This window comes from Sabethes cyaneus, chromosome 2, assembly GCF_943734655.1.
Source record: "Sabethes cyaneus chromosome 2, idSabCyanKW18_F2, whole genome shotgun sequence".
NCBI classification, from domain to species: Eukaryota; Metazoa; Arthropoda; class Insecta; order Diptera; family Culicidae; genus Sabethes; species Sabethes cyaneus.
In genome coordinates, this window is record NC_071354.1 from 2,137,695 (window position 1) to 2,146,071 (window position 8,377).

Sequence of the window (8,377 nt, forward strand, 5' to 3'; positions counted from 1 at the left end):
GCGAACGCGAAACACATAAAACGAATGCTTGCGTACTCTCATTTGCGTCGTGGAGGACAAATGGAACCCATACAAGTTTATAGTACTCGACTTAATCTTTAAGATGAAGTGCTGATTTCATAAATTCGCTTGTCCCATTTTACTCCATGGGTTCGTAAAACTATGGAAATTTAAAGCTTAAATATGCGATACCTTAGCAAGTAAAGGTCCAAGAGAATTTCGGTCTTCTACAAAAACATATATTTTGAGTGCTTCGATAATTGCCTAGAACATTGTATTCCTGTAAAACGCAACTAAGAAAAGCTAAGTATTAAAAACCAAATTTCAAAGAGGTTTAAAAGAATATGCCCTATAGTTCAGCACTCGATAAAGATAGAAATTTTATTTATTCAACAAAGTTGCTTGTTTTTACATTATTTATAACTTTGTCAAAGAAACTATGTCTATATTTCCTAACACAAAAAAGTTAATTTTTTTATTTTCATTACAGCAAGCAATTACTAAATTTTGACAGTTTTAGATTAAGAACGATTTTCATACAAACAAAATTTACCACCATAAATGATAAAATGAAAACATAAGAAACTAGGAAAAAAGTTCCACTTTTCACCCTTTTGGACTACTGTGCATATAACTAACAGTTTTATTACGGTTTGGAAAGCAACCGTAATAAGATAAACTCAAGTTCAGTTCATGGTTGGTGCGCCATCTAAGTTTTAAAAGCTAAATACAATCAGTTTGGCGAATATCGAGAAAATTAGAACTACCCTAACCATCAATTACACCAAATGAACGGTGTTACTGGACACTATGATGCTCCTTCGTGTAATTTCTTTTGGTAAGCCAGCAATATGTTCCATTTCACACTGTGCAAGTTAGTGCTAGGAATGCTTTCAGAGAATTGTGCTTATAAATATCTTGTTCTCTGACGAAAAAACTTTTAAAAATGTCAAAGACGTCCCTATTTTTTTAACTGTTCAATATTTAAGCCTTTAGAAAATGATGAAAAGAAGACTAAAATACCAAAAAAAGACAACGAAGAGATGGCGATAAGACAGCTGAAAAAAGGACAAAAGTGACAAAAGGATGGCGAAAACACTATAAAAAGTTGATGATAAGATTACAAAAGACGACCAAAATATGGTGGCAATATTGTGAAAAACACTAAAACTACGACATAAAGCACTACAACAAACGGCAAAGTTACGTTTAAATCGCGCCAAACAGACGATAAACATGCAAAATGCAACAAAGACAAATATGGCGAATATACATCAGAAAGACAATAAAAGTATGGCAATAATACAAGAAATAGACAATTTCGTCTTGATTAAACAAGATGAAAGATTCAAAAAAGATGACAAGAAAACGAAGTAAGAGCGGAAAAATGAGGACGAAAAAACATCAAAATTGCGGCAAAAAGCAGGAAGAAGCCATCGAAAACAAGCGACAAAAATGTCAAAAATAGATGTTGAAAACGACAACAAAAACGATGGCAAAATGGCATACAAACTATGAAAAGACAACAAAAATACAACCAATGACTACTTGACAACGAATACGAAAACAAGCCAACAAGAGGCCGTAAGGATAAAAGAGTTTGAGCTAATTCTCCCATAAGATTTACACGGGAAAAGCAAAGCAAACTGTTTTATTCATACGGCCTATGACGGTGATGACAAAAAGATGGCGAAAAGGCTACGATAATATGACGGATAGACAACGATAAGATGACGAAAAAACGACGACCGAACGACTTAAAGAGAGTGAATAAACAACATCAAGGCAGTTGCAAAAAATACGACGGAAGTATGACAAAGAAGTGAAGACAAGTAGGTGAAAGACCATGAAGAAAAGACGAAAGACGACAGAGTACGATAAACAGACTCCGAAAAGCCGATGAACAGATTCCGAAAACGCCAGTAAAGCGACAGAAAAATGCCAAAAAAAGAGACAAAAAATGTCAAAAATAATACAAAGCGACGAAAAGACTATAAAAGACAAAAAAGACAGCAAAACAGTAACAAGAAATGCCAAAAGAGACTATAAATCACGACCCCCTCAAACCAAAAACTTCAGAGAAGACAATAAAAAATGACAACAAATCGATGAAAAGACACAAAAGGACGATGTGAAGATGCTGGAAAGTCAGATGCTTCGTCTTTCACAATAGACGAAGGGAAGGAATTTTATTTTCATTAGAAATTTTTAGAGTGCCCGCCAGGGCACGTGGTTCGCTAGTACTAATGTACTTTTGAACCATAGAGGCGCTGGACAAAAGGAGACTGCACAACTCCCTTATTAAGCGCGCGACGTATCTTCAAACCACCATTTTAAAACAAATTAATTGATAAATTAAAGACAGAAGAAAAAAAACAAACTACGAAACATACGAAAAACCAAAAGCAAAAGGTGAATGATGAAAGTCGAGAGTATACGTACTTGAAAAATTTACGGAAAATTTGAAATGTACCATGATCAAAAAAGTATTAATTTCCTTCAAATACTATGAAGAACAATACCTAAATTTTACTTCATTCATAGTTTGAAACGAATTTATTACCTTTTCTTCTGTGATGAAAACACAGACAGGATCAGTATTCATATTCATTTCACTAGTTATATAGGGTACGTGAGGGTATTTTCAGCAGGTTTCCAAATTCAGCCAATTTGCCTTTCTTTCGCCAATAAAAATACTTTGCCGACATACAATTTTAATATGTTATAACTATTTTCTCAATACTGTAAGTAATATACTATTTTTTATTCAAAGAACATCAAAACCACCTATTCTTCCACTAGAACTAGGTCATAAGCCGAAAAAATAGATGCCGTCGCTTAATGCGCTGAAAATACCTTCCCGTGCCCTACTTGATTTATTTTCGCGCTCCTTGGGTCATTTTAAATAATTTGAATAAACATTTATCTGCTTTACATTTCATCTTAGGTCCAAAATTGTGCGCCTTCAGCAATTTTGCCATCCAGTCAAAAGAATGAGGTCACCAGTCTCTGTGTATTTTAGGAGTAAAATACACCCCAATTTCTCTAGAGTGATTGCGTAAACATCTTCATCATTCTTTTCTAAAACGGCAAGTACAAAGCTGCCTGCCTGGTTGGTAAGTGTGTACCGGACCAGGAAAAATCAAGTCGCCTAAGAGACCGGAAGTGTTGCTACTGCATCAGTAAATCTATTGCCGATTATGTGTTTCACTGTAACTAAAAGGCACAAACTCACAATAACTACTTCAAAATTTGAACCACTGAAGTGAGCTTCCTACAAACGTGGAAAGCTAGCTGCCTTTCCCAGCCGTAGCAAGTAGGTCTGGCTTTCTGCGTTCATAAATAAGGCACGATAAACGAAAAGTTTATTGGATAAAATACCCATATATTGGAACATCATGCAAAAACTAGACTTTAGCAAACCAAAGCGGTACTGCATCATGAAGAGGAGTGGACTACAGTGCAAGCAAATCCTAACAGTCTGTGCCCGGGCTTGCTATCCGTAACCCTATGCAAACAGTACCGGAATGGGGCGACATCGTCACCGGCATCCACCCGAAATGTACCTCAACCGTTCGCCTTCAAGGGGGAAAGGCAGTTCCTTCAGCTGTTGTTGTTGTTGTTGTTGTTGCCGCAACTGCTGCAGACGTTCATGCTACGTTAAGGCTACAGCACCTTCTGCCCACAACACCGGGTGGCAGCCCGAAATATGGATGTGCAGATTTTCCACTCGGATTGGGTGGGTTTCGGAAAATAGTTGCGGTCTTGCAGCCGATTTGTGCACCGACGGCACGACGTTTTGGGACAAAACGGCACTGTTGGGAGCTTCTTCTGTGCAGTATATTGCCATTAACCCTCTAAAAACTAATTTTTATTTTCGAATTACCATGACAGTCAAAGAATTCTTAACTATAGTTAGCTAGAGAAAGTTAAACATTATTTTTACAGCAGTGCAACTTCCGTTTGTCTCTGAAGATTTGATCAAATCAAAAGTGGTGTAACTGAAATTATTCCCAAAGTCACGGTTGCGAGTGTTTCACTTCGCAGTGCCCCGCACAGGTCGCTTCGGGTGCCGTATGAATATTGAAAAATGTTTGTTTGAATTCATAACTTGCACACGTCAATTGAAGGGTGAATGTGGAAGCACAACTGGAAAAGAGCTTACAGGAAGTATGGATTCTCGCACTTCCGTTCGAGGTTCGATATCGGTATCGGATGGTGTGCTGCAAGCTGCTCGGCACGGGTTATCAACTCATCGGTACTCGGTGCTCCAGCAGTAGCCAGCCATAAACGAATGGTCCTCAAATTTGGCACGCTCTACCATCTAGCCGTTATCCTACCATGCCTGATTCCCCTCATACCCAAATGTGCTACTGAGAAGTACAGTGTTATTGCAATGGCAGTGAAAACTTTGAATCGGAAATCGGTTTGTTTATCTTCGTGTTTCATTCATCAACATCGAGTCAATATTTGAATTAATTTAAGGGTTTGGGTAAAATGCTCGTTCCCAGATGTGGGTGGGTTGTTTCTGTTACCAGAATTCGAAGTGTAAGCACATACATATACTTCCGACAAACGGATGATTTATAAAGGACTTTTAAGTGTCTAGCAATTTTGGGTAAGTTGATTGGAAAGAATATCGGATGAAGAGTGCTCAATTTGGTTGAAACTAGAATAGTATTATTTTACATGTACAGAGCTAAACAAGACACTCAACTGATGCCAGGTTCTGGTACGTGCAGATTATTATTTCGGTCAATTTCAAGATTGTAGATATGTTTACGGAAAATGAAAGGAAAGATTTATAGAGACATGCTACCATTGATATGCAAGCAGCAAAGCTCTACGTATATTTTTCTTTTACATGGGCAATTAATTTAGTATCAATCTTTATCGATCAGATAATATACAGGTGCAGTGAAAGAGTATTATTTTACATGAAAAAATTGTGTGCAAATTATAAACCTTCAGAAGCCATCAGTATTCCGTAAATCTCACTCACATTAATCAACGACCTTTCACCGACGCTAATACGCTTCGACATAATTTTCTTCTGATTGTGTCAATTGTGTGTTGACACCGTGCTATCATGCCGAAAAACGATCCTTCACGGGAGCGTTCGATACCAGCTTATTGCTGCGAAGAACCATTTTCGTCCGCTGGCTCTGAGAATGTGTCCAAAGCAAATACCTGAGCGTCTGAGATGCAGTCAAGCGTAAACGCCGCCAATCTGTCAACCCAAATCAAAATAACCGCAGCTGTGGAAAAGCCACCAGCCCCAGAAGCAAATCCTGCCAGTTTCCGGTTCTGGCTTCAAGCCCGCAACGCGAAAAATGAGGTACGTATTCGCAAATTTTTCAGCCTACAATTTATCCTTTCGCATCGACACGCACGGCTTCCGAAATTCGGATCGGATGGCACACGTACGCCAGCTGAATTTAGGATGAATTCCTTGCCTGTCGATGACGGCAATGAATGGTCGGGTAGGTTCGATTCGCGTTTATAATGTGCGCTTAGAAGATGAAAGGTGTTTGAAATTTACGCTTCCCACCGGCAGGGTATCGCCAGGGAATGTGCGAAACGTGCTTTGTGCTTAGATGATCTAATAGATTCTGAAATTGTTCGTCGAGCATGTTTTTACAATTTCTTCCGCCGTGTTCGATGTGCTTGTCGCTCAATTTTGTACTGCTTTTAGCAGCAGTTTCATTTAATAGAATATTCAAAATAAGGCTACAATATTCACACTGGATTTTGCCCCAGAAAAAAATTATGTTGATTGTTTTGCAAATACCCAATGGTTTATTACATTCCGAAACAAATGCTCTGTAAGCCTGGAAAAGGTAGCGTTTAACGATTTAAAATCATTTATGATTCATGCAATAAACAGCGTCAGATTGTTCCATAAAACTGCATGCAGAACAACTGCATGCTTTTGCCTGCAGAGGTAGAAGTTTCAGTTTGCTTAAAAAGTAAACATAAAATTTCACTACAGTAAAATAATGTCCATTGCTTTTTTTTTTATTTTTCGCGTGTTGAAGTCCGTTTTGGAATCAGTACCAAACATTGCGTTAAAACTAGTGCGGTTACTAATTTCCGCCACTTGGCCGTACAAGATGATTGCACTTTCCTATTCCGAGCCGAGTGCTACCACTAGTAACTAGCGAAACGAGCAGACCGGAAAAGCATTCAGTTTTTCCAGTAGCTATAGCAAAACAATTCACTTGAAATATCAAACAGGAAAGTTTCCTTGCATGCACCACTCGGTGACGTGCTTCTCTTTGCAGTATGAACCAATTTGATGTGGTAAAATGTAAAACGCGGAGGCCAAAGAGAGAATTCAAACGACCTTACACGAGCGTAAACGGTGATTATAAGGAGGAAATTACTGAAAATTACTATTTTTATTAACCTTACGATATGAGCTTGACTGTTTGTTTTTCTTTATCGATTTTATTTTTAGTAAGCATAAGATTCTTGATTAGTGTATCACAAATTAACGCGCAGTGCTACTCTTTTACAATGATTTCATGATTTTGTTCTAAAAACTAATTTTATATTGTTATTAAGAGTGATGTTGAAATTATTTCAAACGTTTGGCTTACTCATGCCAAATTTGATTGGCGTTGTCAACTCAACTTCTTAACAGGCAAGATACATGATCCGGTGAATTGAAGTCGCAGCTGCGCGCTCCGCGTCAGTCGCTGTTGTATGCCGCTCCTAACATGCGATACAGCCGCGTGCCTGGTAAGCATATACCATGCAGTGGGATCATCGTCATGACATGAGCCCAACCTGGGAACACCTGGCGCTTACGACTAGCCTCTTTATTTTGTCAACACTCAGCCGAAGCGTGAATGCCTCCTTCCCTGTCGGTATACGACCTTAGTTTCCATCGAAGTTGGTTAGCCGATCTCTGTTGAGGTTGCTCGTATTCCGGCTGGTATCACGAGGATGTAGGAATAGTAAGATAAGATTTGACGAAGATGCTAGAACAGCGGGTGCAAGGGGCGATTGGAGAGTGGCCACCTAAGACCAACAAACGTGGAAGCAAAACAAAGCAAAGCCATGGGAATAAACGTCCTTAAGAACTTGACCCTTCTATATCGACAGACTTCGCAACCGGTTATTAGAGTACAAGAAAGAGGAAAATTACGGGGCTAGTGCAAAGATCCAATTGACTCTATAAGCAGCAGCGCTCAGTCGAGACTCGAACATACGACGACTATCTTACTGGGAACTAATTGGGCGAATAAGCGTGGAAAATACCACTAATTTCGGCCCAGATTCGATAAGCAGATTATTGCCGAAAAAGTAAATGTAATTTAAGTAAGCTATCTTTGATTCTTTCGGATCATCGAAGAATGTTGAACAATGTTGAGAAGGAATAAAATGTTATAGAGGACCTCAGGTACTTGTTAGAATTTGAACGTCCATGGCCACTACTACATCAGGCTGCGTCGATGACTGATGAATTCGGTTCAGACGCCGTCCTTCTGTGCCATTATTCTTGTCAGTACTGTTGGTCAGGCGTCGTCAGATCCGTCCGAGCGATCCTTTCACTTGTGTCTGTCCTACGTTCGCTGAAGGAACACTCATCCTCACTGAGTCATATGGCCCATCTCCAAAACGCCACGCACCAACCGAAAATAAATTTCCAGGGAGCTTAATCAAAAATCATCAATTAACAATCGTAGTTTTCGTTGTAGATTGGTTCCATCGCCGATTCCGCCATGCAATCCAAAAGACCGTGATCCAAAAAACGAGATACGCCAGTAGTTTAATATCCCAAATCTGAGAGCGTTGTTCTAGAAGGTCACGAAAAGTATAGGTATAGTATGGTCTGGTAGTAAACACTACTTCAAATTCAAATTCCACCCTACCACATGTTTGGGCCTCAGCCGTGTCCCCATGACCGGAAATGCACCAAATGGAATACAGGGTGTTCAATAAGTTCGAACACAACTTTTCATCGTTATGTAAGTGCGCATCATGTGCATTCTGTGTATTGGTATTGGTGTCAGCTTTAGCCTTATATATATGCTTACCGACGCGCAAGCTGTCGACTTGATGTCATTTGTTATTTGTTTACCGCGCACGATGAAGGAGTACCGCAACGTCGTAGTAAAGTTTTTTGCGAGAGGTGAGCGACCCAGCGACATATTTCGCCGGTGAAATCCCACGGGGTGAAGCGAAATTCCATCTATAGCACCATCCGTCGGTACCGGGAGACGGGCTCGGCTAAGGACCGTGCTAGATACGGGCGGCCGCGTTCGGCAAGGACGCCAGCAGCCATCAAGGTGGTGAGCGAGCGGGTTCGTCGAAAAATGAACCGCTCGATCCGGAAGACCGCTGTTGACCTGGATGTGTCTATCGGGAC